Source organism: Meleagris gallopavo, chromosome Z, assembly GCF_905368555.1.
Source record: "Meleagris gallopavo chromosome Z, MGAL_WU_HG_1.1, whole genome shotgun sequence".
Lineage (NCBI taxonomy): Eukaryota > Metazoa > Chordata > Aves > Galliformes > Phasianidae > Meleagris > Meleagris gallopavo.
In genome coordinates, this window is record NC_139435.1 from 38,962,310 (window position 1) to 38,979,084 (window position 16,775).

General features: G+C 37.2%; 1 protein-coding gene across 2 annotated transcripts in view; it reads right to left on the reverse strand.

Moving 5' to 3' along the window:
• Window positions 1-3,544: 3,544 nt before the first annotated feature.
• LOC104915097 (TLE family member 1, transcriptional corepressor) overlaps window positions 3,545-16,775 on the reverse strand; it is a 137,281-nt gene continuing 124,050 nt past the window's right edge. For both annotated transcript variants that reach the window (XR_014880289.1, XR_014880288.1), the window contains one exon: window positions 3,545-15,596. The gene's annotated coding sequence lies outside the window, so the exon portion shown is untranslated. The remainder of the gene's footprint in view (window positions 15,597-16,775) is intronic.

Below are 16,775 nucleotides of genomic sequence, written 5' to 3' on the forward strand. Positions count from 1 at the left end.
GACAGCAATTTTGTCTATTCCTACTAATGTGCAGTCATTCTTAAGCATGTCTTAGCAGAATCTACAATTGAAAAACGCCTAAACAAGCAAGGACTGAAGACTGGACACAAAAAATGGATGAAACAGGATTTAAAACTGATCAAAAAGGCCCACAAATTCTTAGCAGACTTTGGCAGTTTTGAAAGCCCCTTTCATTCTGCATTTTACTAGGGCTGGGCTGTTTGCATGAAGGTGAAGTAACTCTGAGCTTCCAATTTCATTTAATCATTCAATCATAGAGTGGCTTGGGATGGAAGAGACCTTAAAGATCTTCCAGTTCCAACCTTATGCCATAAACAGGGTTGTCAGCCATAAAGTCAGGTGGCCCAAGTTTCCATCCATTCTAGCCTTGTACTCCTCCACAGATGCAGCCCTCTTTCCGCCTTTTCTTATAAATAGGAGTTATGTTTCCCTTTTCCAGTCAATACGGACTTCATTTGACAGCAGTGATTTTTCAAAAATAACAGGGAATGGCTTGGCAACCACATCAGACAGTTCCTTCAGGATTCTAGGATGCAAGGACCTACAGATCTGTACACATTCAGTTCCACCAGTCTCAAATCTGCTCCTTACTTACAGTGGAGAGATTTTTCTTCCCCCAGTCCCACCTAGAGATTGAGGGTCATGAGAGATATGGGAAGACTTACTGCCAGTGAAGACTGAGACAAAGATCTTGTTGACTAGCTTAGACTTCTCCATGACTCTCTTGAATTTAATACTCCCTTCTAATTTATCAGACTGTGTACAGTCTCTTTTGCCTGTCTCTTCTGACCAATGTATTTGTAGAACTCCTTTTTGTTTTTTTTCACACCCCTTACCAAGTTCTGTTCCTCCTGTGCCTTGGCTTTCTGTATGCCATCCCCATATACTTCTCAGGCAACCCATGTCTGCTTCCGTTGCCTGTACTTTTCCTTCTTAGAAAAAGAAGGTACTTTTAGTAGATAGTTAGGAAAAAAAATACTTTTCCTTCTCAGCTTGACCACCAGGTCCTCCTCAGTCATGCCGGTTTTCTGCCTCCTCTGCTTGATTTCTTATACTGGGGAATGAAGAGCTCATGTGCTTCAGAAAGGTCTTTAAAAAGGTGACAGCTCTGTTCCATCCTTAGGTCCCCAAGGACAGTTTTCCAGTGGATTTCATCCAGTAATTCCTTAAACAGCCTGAAGTTCACTCTCCTGAAGTTCAGGGACTCGACTCCATTCTTTGCCAGGTGTGTTCCTCAAGATGACAAACTCAGTCAGGACGTGTTTGCTACATTCCAGACTGCGTCCAATCTTAATCTCTTTGCACCATGTCCAGTAACACCTCCCCTTTGGTTGATCTGTCCAATACCCAGACAAGGAATTTGTCCTCGGTGCATTCCAGGACTCTCCTGGATTGCTTGCAGCCCACTAAGCTGCTTTCACAGCAGACGTCTGAATCATTAAGATCTTCCATGAGGATGAGAACCCGCAAGAGCAACACAGTTGCAGGTATTACTGGGATTGTGGAATCCAGAAGTTCCGTGAAAATTCTTAATATTTTTCTGAATAGCAACAGCATTTATGAGTGTTGATCTGTATTCACACTTATATATTTTTTAAGTCTGCAGTGGAAGGGTGAGGCTGAGAGAAACTGACTTCTAACTACGCTAATAAGTCTCTGATCCTTTGCTTGCCCTATATGAGAATAATAATCTCAACAGTACTACCAGGCAAACAATTGCAGTTAACATGGGATGCAGTGGGTGCCTTTAGCTTGTATCCTAATCAAAAGAGAGCAACAAGACTATGGAGAAAGCAGTAGTGCTAAAATTATAACATTCCAAGTTACATAATTAATCATCTCCCTCCTCATCTGCATCACAAGGAACTAGTCCTTAAAAATCATACTTCATCTTAGATTATTGGCACAATAAAGAACAAGGCTCATATTCCCATCACTTGGGGAATTTGGGAAAATGAATTCATTTATTAAATATTGGAACTTTACTTTTTAATATCTACTTGCTAAATGAAAGACACAAGCAAAACAAGCAAACAACAACAACATCAACAACATTCAGCAACAAAAAAAAGTGTTTAGGAAATTTCTCCAGCACTTTGTAAATCCTAGAGGAAAACTTCCAAGTTCTTTTTCCCTCCTTTTTTTTTTTCAACTCTGTGTGCACATACCAAATATGTGTTATACATTCTTTCTGGGCAAAAATATTGTTACTTAAATTCCATACATATTTGATTTAAAAAAAAAAAAAGAATCAATTTGACAGATCAATTTTTCTTAAACAAGTTCATCATACTCTGGAGTGATGAACCAATCAATAGGGAATGTTTTTCAGATGCTTTGCAGCCATCTCACTCTAGTAATTGCTAGAATTTCATATCAACAGTGATAGGATGCTTTGAAGGCTGAATTGATCTGTTAGCCTGTAGTGCTACAAGGCAACACAATAACAATAAGGATATATCCCCATAGGGCCAGAGTTTGAAAATCAAACAGGAGGTAAGCTGTTACATTATGCATTTGACCCTGGAGGTAATTCAAGAATGCAAGATTTCTGGTTGCATTTGAAGCCACAGAAAAGAAAAAGGAAAGGAACAGCTACTGCATAACTGTGAAAATATTTTTTTATTGAATAAAATGATGCTGTGTGCCACTACCTGACTGTGTATGTTGGATGCTTGACTCCAAATAAAAATAAACCAGAAACAAATTCAAAAGATTGTTAAACTGTGCTCAGCATCATAGGGCTTGTCGGTTTGGTCACAAGTTCTTGGCTGAAACAGGAATGGCATAAGAAATTATACATTATAAGAGTGAACAAACGGGTTTCTATCTAACAGTATAGAGAGGAACATTATTTTCTGTGTAATTATTCTTGAACAGCTGCATTCCATATTTCCCGAATTTACAAACTCAGTTTGCTATCACAATGTATAAAAAACAGTGACAGAAACCAAGACTTGATTCATTATGAAGAGGACTCTCAGTTGTGCACACAGGTCAGACTCATATGCTTTTTACAGAAACATGTCAAAGTCCAGAATTCATCCATGTGCACAAAGGAAATTTTAAGGCTTGTATTCATGTCTGGTAATGGTCAAGGATTTAGTCTTTATATGAGATCAGTTACATCACCAAGTTGCTACAAGAGTGAAAAATCTTCAGTCTTGCATTTCTGAAAGTCCCAAATTTGGAAAGAAGCACTGAGACAAGACTGTCAAACAACAGGGTCAAATCTCAGCGCAGCATTTCATCTACAAGCAACGGATTCAGTACTGTTTTCTGTTACATCATTTGAAGTTTCCACACCTTTGGTCAGTCACAAATGCAGTGAAAGCTGTGCAGTGCAGAGTACCAGTGCTCTCTCACATATTTCAGGAACAGATGCCAGTGAATATCACCTGCTTCTAATTATTGCAGCTACACACCAGCAGTGCCCTCTTATCCCTTTCAGCTCACTAGTTCAAACCAGCCAAATATGTTTCTGCTAGGTTGGTACAGCTTACCTTGTGAGATATATAGAGAGAGTGAAATACAGCACCAGTAATTTTCCCTTTTTTTTTTTTTTTTTTTTTGAGGCAGACTGGGATATGGGTATGTACTTCTTCCAGAGAAGTCAAAAAAGAAAAGCCTTATACTTGGGAAACCACCTAGTGATATGAGTATGTAAGCTGGGAATAGTATTAGCTAGGTGACTTCTAGTAGGCCATGCATTTAGACTATGCCCCACAGTCCTCAACCACCTGAAGCTGAAAATCAGCCAGTTTGAATGTACCTTTTTGCTATTACAAAGCAAATTTAAAAAAAAACAAAAAAAACAAAAAAAACAAAAAAAAACATTTACACAAAATTTGATTGACCTTATGCAACTCAATAATAAGAATCATAAAGACTTTATTGCATACTGTATTAAAAACACATAATTAAATCTGATTATGTACATATACTTTAAATTTATGGGAGGAATAATTATCAGATCCTTTTAAACTCTTCCCTTTGTGCTTATCCAAAAAGGTAGCAAAAGGAAAAGTTTAAATAGTATCAAAAATTTCTCTTTAAAATAGTGTTAGCAATGTTGTCGATGTTAATCAACATGTATAGCTGAGGCTATGTCAGTGAAGTCCAACTGCAATGAATAAATACTATTAAGCATGTTATAGGAGCTTAGTACACTACTACACTACTGTAAAGTAGTTAAAACAGAATCATCATAGATTACCCCTGTTGAACCTTAGCAGCATGATCTCCAAGCACATATGCTAGTATGAAATAGGTTTGATTGAAAGGAAGACATAAATTGGCTTTTAATATTGCACTCATTTGAATAAAGAAGAAAAAACAGCATTTTTCGGATTTGAAATGAACAACTGTGCTTCTAACACATCAGTGAGGACCATAATGTAAGGAGGAAATAACAGAAGCAAACACAGGGAACAGAGGACTCGATTTCCATTCCTAACTCTTTACTATTTAACCTTTATACCCACCTAACTTTAGTGTATCATTACCACACTACCCATTCAGACATGAATTATGAAAGAGTATTCCATACAATGTGAGAGACATCTTTAATGTACTTGATTTTACTGTAAGAAATAAATTCAGGAAACAAAATAATTTTCAGATCACACTGCTTTTCTCTGTTTGTAATTTCTGTAGTTCTCAGCCACAATGACTGGGAAAATGCTAGTCCCAGGTATACTTCTTTTTAAAATGTGGGTGTCTTGTACCCAGTTACATCATTCTGTTTGAGGTGCAACAGCTTCTAACAAAGGAAAATTAGTTCAGTATTTATTAACATAGAGAACACTCTCAGCCAAATGAAAAGTAAGAAAGAAGTGGAGCATGTCTCAGGCTCAGTAGCACAAGCACAAAATCATTTATAAGTCTGCCTAACTCGTTGTTGTTGTTGTTGTTTGTCTGGTAAAAGTTTAAGTACGCATCTCATCATCTAGATTCCTAATACAGCTGAAGTGTGCAGTTTCTGAACCATATATCTGCAGTAAAGAACTTTTTGTTAATAAATGTCAAATAGAAACTGTGACTTTTGTTATAGAGTATGCTGGTACATTTTTGTCATGTTGTCTGTAAGCGTAGGGCCGAGAGACAGAAATAACCATGAAATTCATCCATCAGGACTCAGGAGATACCGATGCAATTTCCACTTCTGCTGCAGAACTTCAGGCAAGCAACCCTGCTGCTCCAAACCTGTGTTGCCCACCTTCAGTACCAGCTCCTCTCAGCAATGACCCTCTCATTAAAGATTTGTTCAGCTCTCAACAGTGCAGTTCCAAACTCCAAAGCAGCTAGTTAAGGGCTTTCTAATGGTAGCTGACCTAAGCAGCTAGATATAGCTACACACTGCCTCTCCATGCCAGAGTATCACAACCAGTTTTCAATAGATGCCAGAAACTGGAAGTAAAATATCAGAGATGAGTAATTTGAATATGTGGTTGCAACAATAAGAAAAACAAAGCAAATTTGAATATATGTTTTGTGTCAGAAGAGTATCTTCTGCCAGTTAATATCAGTGAATGCTAAGAGCCTGCAGTTCATCAAGCCTTCCCAACACCCTAGAAACCTCTGGTATCAATTCCACTGCTGAGGTGCTGAGAGATATGTCCAGCACTTCTAGCCACCAACTGTGATTTCATTCCCAGCAGCAAAGCCTTCCAAGATCAGGTTGCAGCCTAGTGCCCCAGCTGCAGAGGTAAGAAAGCTTGACAGTACATTTCTTATGTGCACTTAATGACACAATGAATTCACGGAAAGCAAATGGGACATCTGAAATAGAAAAGTAAGAGCAGAGGTTAAGACTACAGAATAACTAGTATATAAGACTACTAGGACTAGTATACCCCAGAAGCTATTTAGAAAGAGCTATTTTTTCTATACTAAAAGAGTGCTTTGTTTTCATTTACCTTTTCCAATTCTGAGTTACCAGTACCTTCTGAAAATACAGAGTTGAAGATAGGAATACTGTTCCCACCATTTTCTCAAAGTAGGGACAGCATTATTTTTTGTGATGATTCCAGTGATGAGTACAATTGTACAGTAGCACCAAAAAATGAATCAGTGTCAAGCAAGTGTCTGATACCCTAAGGTAGTACATATACTTAGATAAGGTAATCGGATGTTCACTAGCATTAAGTGTATATATTTATATATATATATATAAATAGAAACACATATATATGCCACATATATATACAACATATATATATGTGGTAGCCCGAGGCTGCCAGAAAGTTTGCCTGCTGAATGAATTATAGAACAGGAAGCAGATGGGCTGTGTATATGAAACAACCACTATCTGGCATGATGTGCTGCGCAATTTGGCTGCAAAGATTAAATTGAGCTATTGAATGTTTAATACACTATGCATAACAAATACAGCCAGAGCCACAGAATAGCATAAATTACAGAATAGGTATTCATGCTGCCTTTCCTGAGAATCAATACACTGCCACACCTCATAAGAGTCTGTTGTTTAATACACATAAAGAAGAGAAGAATTCTTCTATTAAAATGAGTTATCTGGGCTATTTACCAAAGGCAGTGATTTAACAGTGGTAAAGTCTATGTAGTACTGTTGAATGCAGATGATAATACTTCTTGCCCTTGTCGGCCTATTTCATTGCTCCTATCAGTTGCTGCTGCTGCAAGGTCCCCTGGGTACATTAGCAGTCAGCCCAGGAAGTGTGTTTAAGTAATGGACATAATGTTCACATTTGCTAGACCAGCCTTCTCCCTAATCATGAATTATTCTTCCCCAAGGCTCAATTGGAACATTACTTTAGAAGCAGAAGATTTAATCCTTTTCAGCTGATTGGAGGGAATGATTACAGTATTATTTTCTTGTACAGGCTGTCTCCAGTGAAGGTGCCTTTTTCTGTCCCCATCTTTAATAGGCAGCAATTTTTATTTCCCTGGAGGCATATGGCAATGAATTCAAAATGGGATAAATCTCCAGGAATGAGAGGTGCTGAGACTGTAGATCACTGCTGGTTAGTTAATTAGTTTAGCCTTTGCTTGTTTCATCTCCAGGACAAAATACTCTGCTGCAAGGGGAAAGGAGGGAAAAAATAACCAATTGTACTGCCTACAGAACCCAACCTTTATGCACCTGTTTCTAAAGGGTAAAATAGAGCTTTGATTTCTTTGATTTGATGTGATCAGTCAAATAAGCAGTGCACTAGTTCCTAGGACCATTCCAACTTCTAAGAATTATTCAACCTGCAGAAATGGATTACATTTTTATCCACTGGAAAATGTTGAAACAGATACAGGCAGGAGACTACAAAAGGAGACATTTATAGATTAGGGATTGCTGTTGGCATACAGAGATGTGTTTACTCAGACTGTGAGTCCTGCATCCTGTGAAATGGAAAAACAAATATATTCATCACACACACATGCTAAATGCACCTTTGAACATTGGACCTGCAACAACAGCTTGAGTTTTTAATTACTGAAGTTTCAGTATCAGAAGGGGAAAGAAAAATTACTGTCAGTCTTCTGCTTGAGAAAAGGTTTTAAAAATGTAATAATTCTCCATCATTTTTCCCTTGATGTACTGAGGTAAAAATGAGGGCTCTAAAGGTTTTGAAATCCCTACACTGAATTAAAAGAAAGCATTAAATGAAAGCTTTTCCTGTAGGATATTCATGCAGTTTTCCCTAAAACTTTCCTCATGGACCTACCTTTAAAACAATAAAGAGATGAAGAGAAGAAATACAGACTCGTTAATACACTTGTAACACAAGGTCTGATCTACTCATCTTTAATTTAGAAAAAGGCACCAAACTTGATATTCTGCAATTTATTTAAAATCACAACAGGTCACAGTATTCTGACCTTGATTATAAGTGTATTATAGAGCTAAGAGATGAGTGTAGTGTTTGCAAACTGTAGGAAATCAAGAATGCCTGAGGCTGACATTTTTCAATCTCTAAAACAGCACATAAAAAAATCCAAAAACAATCTTTTAAAATGAATTTTGCAGGAATGGTGCATCATAGAATGATAATTTTGTTCAGTCAAATACATGGAAAGTGTGAATGAAAGCATTTCAAGGACTATACCAACTTAGATTCCTTTATGTTTCTTTTCTTAATATAAAAAGTTATCATGATAAAGATTTAGAGATAAGTAACTTAAAAAGAATCAACTATTTACAGCTTATTTTGACTGCTTAAAAAAATGTCTCTACGGTTCTTGATAAGTTGAAAGGTCACAAAAAGCTTTACCTTGACATATGGGGAGGAGTGTGAGGATTTTCTCAGTATGGGAAACTGGAAAGTGCTTATGTTTCCACTCTTCAGGCTCACTCCGTGAGCAAAGCATAAAAATCGCTCTCCTGAGGTTTCTCCCTCAAGCATTTCAAACTGAACTCAGTCACCAACTGGGTAAGAGTTATCCCATAAATGATATTTGGATTTCACATTATTTGGTTTCTTTTTATTTTTTTTTTCCCTGCATTTACACTTCTTTGCATAATAGGTAACATTCACAGCCCAGTTATTTTTACTAAAACTCATCTAAATTTAATCTGCTACAAGCAATGACACACAACTGGAGTTTCAACAGAAACTACAAATGTCACAAATGAGACTTGCATATTTATGATTTTTTTTTAAACTTAATGTATAGTGCACTGTCTTTCTGGACCTGGACTCCTAGCTATAACAATATATAATTGTGGACAAAGATTTACCTTTAAAAAAAAAAAAAAAAAAAAAAAGCTCACTGAGCCCTGGGATGTGGGCTTCTATTTAATAAATAAATAAATAAATAAATTGCTTCTGTTGCAAATGGTAAGATCAGAAAAATGGGAGCTACTACTGAACACAGCCGATTCTAAGGATGATCAACATCTGCATATTAAACTATTGCTAGAAGAGGAAAATGAGATCCCTGTAGGTCCATGCTGCAATAGAAAATGTATTTTTTTATTGTTTTTTTTTTCATTTTTTTAAATATTTGACCTCTAACTGCAGAAACACTCAGCACATCTGAAAGACAGATTACTAATTCAAATTTAATCACTGTTGTGATCTATTATTAGAGGCTACAAGTAAGAATCCTTGCAAATTTTAAAACAGTAAAAGGTGAACATCAATAAAGTAAAAAGAGAGTTGAGATTTCTTCATCTGTGAGATGTTAACAAGAGTTGAAAGCTATGGTAGCAGACAGGAACAATTCTCAGGAATTTGAATCAGCATATTACTCAGATAGAATGGTTGATATTTCTCTGTAGATAGTATTTTGCACAGTAAATATTTGGTTGATTTGGGTAGTACTTAAAAAAATCCTCTTGTTTTTATAACAGATAGTTATTATTTTTATTGAAAGACTCTTTAATATTCTTCCTATATTGTAGAACATTATTAGGGGAACTGTATGAATCTAGTAAGAGACCACTCATTCTCAAATTCATGTCTGAAAGATGCACGATACAGATTGGTAAATGCAGACAGTATGTATGAAGATATAAGGAAGAGAGAAGAAAACTATCTACATCACTAACAGCAATTTCCCCATGATGTCACCCAAAGTACACACAGCATATTGACCTGTGCTATTTGGTACCTCAAGATGCTTCATGCCATTAAGAAATCTCTGTGTCTATGTTTGTACATCTGTGTGTTGGTATTGGCAAGGAAAAATAATTTTCTTTTTAGTGGCTTGTATGGTGCTATTACTTGGATTTCTGATTAGAATAGTGCTCATAATGCACTGATGTGTTGTTGAACAGTGCTTGAACTGAGTCAGTGACTGCTGCTGTTCCTTAATCTGTCACAACAGATGTGGAGGGTGCATAAGGACCTGGGAGGAGACACAATCAGGACAGCTGATACAGCCTGACCAATAGAATATTCCACACCATATTGCATTATGTGCAGCAAAAAAAGCTAGGGGAAAAGAGGAGGGAGGGTACTTGAAGTTGCTGCATTTATCTTCACAAGTAACCACTATGCATGAATGAAGCCTTGCTGTCCTGAAAATGCTTAAGCACCTGCATGCTCATGCGAAGCAGTGAATTTGTTTTGCTTGCACATACAGCTTTCACTTTACCTATTAATTTCTTTGTCTCAGCTCACAAGATTTCTCAGTTACCTTTCCAGTTCTCTCACCCATTCCACTAGGTGGCAGTGAGTGAGCAGCTGTGTGGGGCTCACCTGCCTACCAGGATTAAATCGCAGTAGTCCAATATTATTTACCTTCCTCAGTGATCCTTATCCTCCCTCCTCAGAAGTTCTGTAATAGATGTCTATAAATATCTAAGGTGCAGGAGGCAAGGGATAAGACCAGATTCTTCAGTGGTGCATGGCAATAGGACAAGGGCAAATGGCCACAAACTGGAGCATAGGAAGTTCTGCAAAAATGTGCATAAGATCTTTTTCACAGTAAGACTGGCAGAGCACTGGAACAGGCTGCCCAAGGAGGTTGTGGAGTCTCTTTCTCTGGAGATATTCAAGACATGTCTGGATGCCTACCTGTGCAACCTGCTCTAGGAAGCCTGCTTTGGCAGGGGAGTTGGACTAGATGATCTCTGAGGGTCCCTTTCAGCCCCCAGAATTCTGTGATTCTGTGAATCTTGGTTTCCTAAGATTTGAAAGTTGCTTCAGACATGATGAAACAAATTGGAAGGAGTTCAAAGAAGGCATGCACCTGCTCATACATCATTTGCCAGAGTTTAGTCCCAGAATTACAATTCATCATTTCTGGATTAGAAGGATTCACTGCATATTCCTTTAGGTACTCATAATTGAACCAGTGTCCAATCAAGGTCGTCAAACACACAGGTAAACCCCTGCCATAAGACTGACATTACAACACTGAAGTTAGACTTTTATTGCTGCCATACCTTAAGCAGTAGTGTAGAAATAGTAGCCTCTTTTGGAATATTTAGTTCATTGCACCCATTAAAAGAAGGGGGCACACTGTGGCTGAACCATGTAACTCTTTAGCTGTAATTTTCTCACTATTAGAATGAAGTCAGAATCCCCTTAAAGAAACATAAGCCCATTAAAGAAACACAAGACTTGGTGTTATTTTTAAAATAGTTGAAGCTTGTTAGAAATATGTGGTTTATTTGCTTACTTGTTCTTTTTCAAATAGTTTTAGAAAATGTTTACAGAAATGGTGGTAGTAAGTATTGCAGTATATTGCAACATTAAAAGGGGGCAGCAACCTCATTATGAAGGTATGATCTATTTTTTGAACAGCCAGGTTGTATGTTTAATAACAACCTTCTCTAGCTGTTCTGTAATTTCCACAGGGAGATGTCAGAAATTGCCCCATATGAATTTCCTTCTCAAACTAAGAGAAAATTATTTAACACCTCAACATTCAAGGTCAGTGAAAGAGGAATGAAAAGATATTTTCCTAAAATACCTTTAAGAGAGACAATACACCTCTAATAGAGCAAAGAGAGCTAATATTATCCCCTCTTCTCATGCTTTGACAAAAACCTACATGCACTGTTAATCAAATGAATAAATAGATTTTAATTGCAGATTATTCTGAAAATATAACCATCTTTTGATTTCCCTGATATTGTGTTGTCAGCAAGTCCTATGAATATCCTTTAGTCTTTACTCACTTTTACAGGGCTTGAAATTGTTCACTGACATACTTGAGAATCAGTTATCACAAATATAATACATTATTGAATACCAACTGTGCTTCTGACTCTGCCAGAATGTTTCTGCTCTTGAAGTGCTCAAATGTCAGGTTGGGGTAATGAAATACTCAACACTCAAACACTCAAGGTAACTTTTTTTTTTTTTTCCCCTCTCTGTCTCCCTCCCTCTCTCGCTCTAACCCAGAAAGAAAGATTTTACTGGCAGATAAAATATTCATATTTCAGCTCAAACTTTTGTAGTGAAAGTATGAGATGCATCCAGATTTCAGTTCTTCCAAGGCTCCAAGATCTATAACAAAATTTTCAGATAATCATATGCAAATGTAATTTGCAAAATGAATCCTAAATACCAAAAGAAGCCTTTTATGAAGATAAGTATAGGTAGAAGAACTGCACGCTCCTCTCTAATAAAAATAAAATATCCAGAATAATTGCCCCAACCAGTTTTCTAGAATATAATGAAATTTAAAACAGAAAGACTCAATACATACTCCCAAATACCTGAAGATGACACATACATGTCTGTGAAGAGCACATCAAAAACAGCAGCAACACCTCTTTGAGTAAGGTTCCTTCTTTCTTCTCTCCTTATTCACATGAACACTGTTGCAGTTAAAGCAAAATCAATACAAATACTTAAATTTGTCTTGACATCCAATCACTAGCTTATGCCCTAACTCTACAATTCATGCATGTAGAGCCAGTGTTCAAAAATGAGACTTCGATTTTGTGGAGATTTACAAGTTTGTAGCACAGTTAAATACATTGTAAGAACCACTATACTGAATAAACTTAATAGGAATATGAAATAACTACATTTTGGATAATAATGCATGGCACAAAAGAGGGAGAAGAAGCATTCTTGTTCTTACTATTTTGAAGTACTGTTGCTGTGGCCAATCAGCTGAACTCTATACATTGTATATACCACCAAGAACTAACAGTAAACGATTATGAGCCAGTTGACTGCTCCTCTCATTTTCTCAATTAAGCAGCTTGCATTTCAATTGCAAATTTTCAGCTGGCAAGAAGCCTGGAAGATCAGTTGAGTGAAAATTTGAAATGGTGGGAGCAAGAAAATCATCCCAAGATTATTCATAGCCTTCCTTCATTCCTTTTGTAAACTCTTGTAACATCTGCCCAACTGCTTTCCCACAGCATAACAACCAAGTGTGAAATCATTGCTTACTTCCACTTGCTCGGTTGTTACCACAAATTATTAAGGACAGAGCAGAAGGTAGACTGGAGAAGTGTAATGCTTCTCAGCAGGACGGATGGCCAAGAATGCCTCAGGGCAGCTGCCAAGTAGGCAACAACAGCAGACACAGGACAAAAGCAACCTGAAACCACAAGACAGGAAGTTTGGCTGGCCTCTGACCTGAGAAGAAAATCAACCATATGTGACCAATTGATTTGTCTATAAAATGGAAATGTTCCTGGCAGGTGTGTGATTTGGAAAGACTTTTTGCAGTGGAACAATTCAGACTCACAATTTGTACTTCAGATCATTGCCATCACCCTACCTTCAAGAGGATTCCCACCCTTCATCCCACATTGCCACACAAATAATGTATTTTCAGACAATCTGATTATTTTAAAAACTGGTATCCTGGTTCTCACTCCCTCTCTGCCCTTTCTTTTACTTAAAGCAATTCTGTTTATTCTTCAGTATTCAGAGGTAAAAGCTTAATCCCCAAGTAAAATATGGTATTTATAGTCAGCTGCAATATTCACTTATTTTTGAAATAGTCAGATTCTGCTTTATAAATGTATTTGGGAAACACAAGTTTTTCAGCTAGTCAGGATATATTCTCATTTAAACATTGATTTAAAAATCTTGCCAAGAAGAAAAAGAGAAATTTTTCGGTGAACAAAGAAGTAGCTCTTTTCTTCGCAAGTCTTGGTAATTTAACCAATTGTTTCTTTAAATATCAACATCAAAAACATGAAGGTAAAGAGTAGCTTAATTTCATTACACTGTAGAAACAATTTATCAGTTCTCAGACATATCTAGCAGATGTGTGGTCTAAATTGGTATTTTTCCATGTGAAGAACATGAGAGATAAATAAATATAATCACACGTTTCATTTCAAAAACATTTTACTACATTTTACTACGGGAGGGAACGAAATATTCTTAGTAGCTGCTTTAGGATTCTCCAAGAATTCCCAAGCAAAACTTTTCCAGCACTTACAGAAAATCAGTGCATTAAAAATGTCTCTAAAAAAACTTTCATCTTTGGCCCTTTGGATGAAAGTTGGTTTAATGTACTTTCAGACTGGGAAATTTGAATGTATATCTATTATAAGCGGATTTAAAAGAAAAATAAATCTCTTATTCAGTAAGTAAGGAAATTAATTCTCTCTAACACTTAACAGCACCCTGAACTGCTGTCTTTACTGTTACTTTAGATGAATATCACATGATCTTGTTTGCAAATACCAGCTTTGAAATACAAAGCCACTCAATTCAGCCATGTTTTTTTCTCAGACAGATGCCTTTATCAATCTTCTTATTTTCACAAACAGCAGCAGCCAGAGTATTTTCTGAACATGAGCAAGGACAAATGCGCTAATAAACCATTGCATCCTACAATCCTTTTCCCTTTTCTTATATTTAAAAGTTTTGTTAGTAAAGAAAAGGACACAACAGGGTTGTCGCATCACCAAGTATAAGCCACAGAAAGTGAAGAGTAAAATAAACTAGGGCTTCAAAACTAGTACTGATTCTATAACCTCAGTGACATCTTCCATAGTCTGTAAAGGCCTGATTAGCAATTCAGCAATTCAGTATGCACCTACACAATTTTCTTATGATTTTATAGCAAACAAATCTCATTTAGTGGTCCAGAAGCAAGACATCCACATTCTATCTCAGATTTGTCTTGAGGCTTCCCTTCCCTAGGTCCTTAACAGGGGACCTAGGACATTGGTATTACCTACTATTATGACAACACTTTGTAGATATTCATTTGAACAAAAATTGTACCTCTGTAATGCATTCAATACGGCAAAACTCATGGGGTAGTAAGAGCCAGTGTCCAAGTACACTGCATTGAAAACTAGAAGAATTCCTGTAGAGGCCTTTACAACATTTTACAGCTCTCTGCTGATGAAGAGGTAGGCAAAGAAAGCAGGCACACTGATTTACTTACGTCTGAGCCATCGCAATTCCTGAAACTTTGTTACTCTCACCTGAACCAGTCAAACCTCCAGCAGCAGAGAAGAAAGGAGTGTTTCCTGCTGGAAGCCACCAACATGGTTGTATCTGTGTGAAAATGCAATTGCTGCCTAGCAAAAAAGGTAATTCACACATTAATATTGTGGAACATTTGTATATGTGGAAGGGTATACCTATGGATCTATTTATGAAAGTAACTGGAAAATTGGTGCATTTTCTGCAGGCTGAATCTACCCCACCAACATGCAGAAAAGCATGTCCGCTGAGCCTTATTATTTCTCCTTCTTTTTTTTAATCTTTTTTCTTTTTCTTTTTCTTTTTTTTTTTTTTCCTGTATCTGCTGATTACAATGCCTTTCCTTGAGGAGAGACTGAACCAGACACTAATGACATCACAGCTTCAGCCCTGCCCATACATGAGGCCACAGCGCTATTACTGGGCAGGCCTAGGCCAGTTCTGGACAGGGGAAGCCTTGACACCTGAAGGTAGCCTTCCCTCTAGGCCTGGAATACGGTGTGAGGAGCCTGCTGATCACTCTGGTTCTCCACAGGGAGCTGGCAAGCCTTACAAACCTGGTTCTTCTTCCTTGCTCTCAGTTGCTGCCATTACAAACCTGGTTCTTCTTCTTTGCTTTCAGCTGCTGCCACAGATTTCCAAACTATATTATAGAGATGAGCCTGGACGCCTGCAAAAATAGCTGGAAACAGGGAGCAGAAGCCAACCTAATTGGCTCCAGTACAGGCACGGCTGTGTTAAAAGAGAAAACAGAAGAAAGGGAGTGTCTTCAGAGACTGCAGCCATAGTAAAAGAGCACTCAGGTATTTCTAATATGGGGGCAAATAATACAAATCTTTTTCTGAAGAACTGTAAAAGCACATTCAAATGCATTGTTTGGAATTAGAGCATTAGGATGAACACATATAAGTAGCTACATATGGAACTTGAACAGTTACCAACTTCTACCAGAAAACTTCAACTTACCTATCACAATTACAAGAACTCTGTTTTACCATACAGTACAAAGAATCAGTTTTGCCATTACCATGTAAAATCTTCTGGGCAGAGCACTCCTACCTAAATTGATTAAAAATTAAATAGTGGAAACAGTTACAAAGATGTAAATGGCATCCAAACTGCAAGACTCAGGAGAGTCTTGCTCAAGAGCAAAATCTTCTGGCGCTTAATCCCAGATATGGTCCCAGGCAAGAAATCAACTAAGTGCCAAAATGCAACAGAGGTACCTGGAACACTCCAATGAAGGAAACCCAGAGATACAGACTGGGAGGAAGGTATGGTACACCCTGAGAAGATTTCTGGACTGGCTTAACAGTGACACAGTTATCAAGATATGATTACAAGTGGAACAGTCCAGGAAAAGCCACCCACAAAATTATTTCTGCAAGAATATATAACAGATTAGGAGGACAAACAGAACAAGGAATGCAGACCTTCAGATCTCAAGGATACTGCCCTAGTCACAAAACCACGATGTTGCTGTATCATTATCTTATATTTTAGATAAGCTATTAAATATTGATCATTTTTATTCAGCCCCCATCTGTGATTATTTAACAGAGCCGTAAGTTTTAGTAATTTCTTCAGTATTTGACTGATGCAAATTTTCTCACAGATTAACTTAAAAAAAAAAAATAAAAAAAAATCTCTGAGTCTCTCCTGTGCCACTTTCATTTTAATAAGAGTTTTAATATCCTGGCAACAGAGGCATTTGTCCTTTGCTATGACTGAAACATAAACTATAGTATTAGAAGGATAGTATATCAACTATAATAGATGTATAAGACATTTTCATAATAGGAAAAATAAGCATCACTTATAAAACACTACTTCTGCATTATGACAATGTTACTAGACTTCAAAGCAACACCAACAAAATGATTACTAGCAATCCAGACCAATGAGCAGATT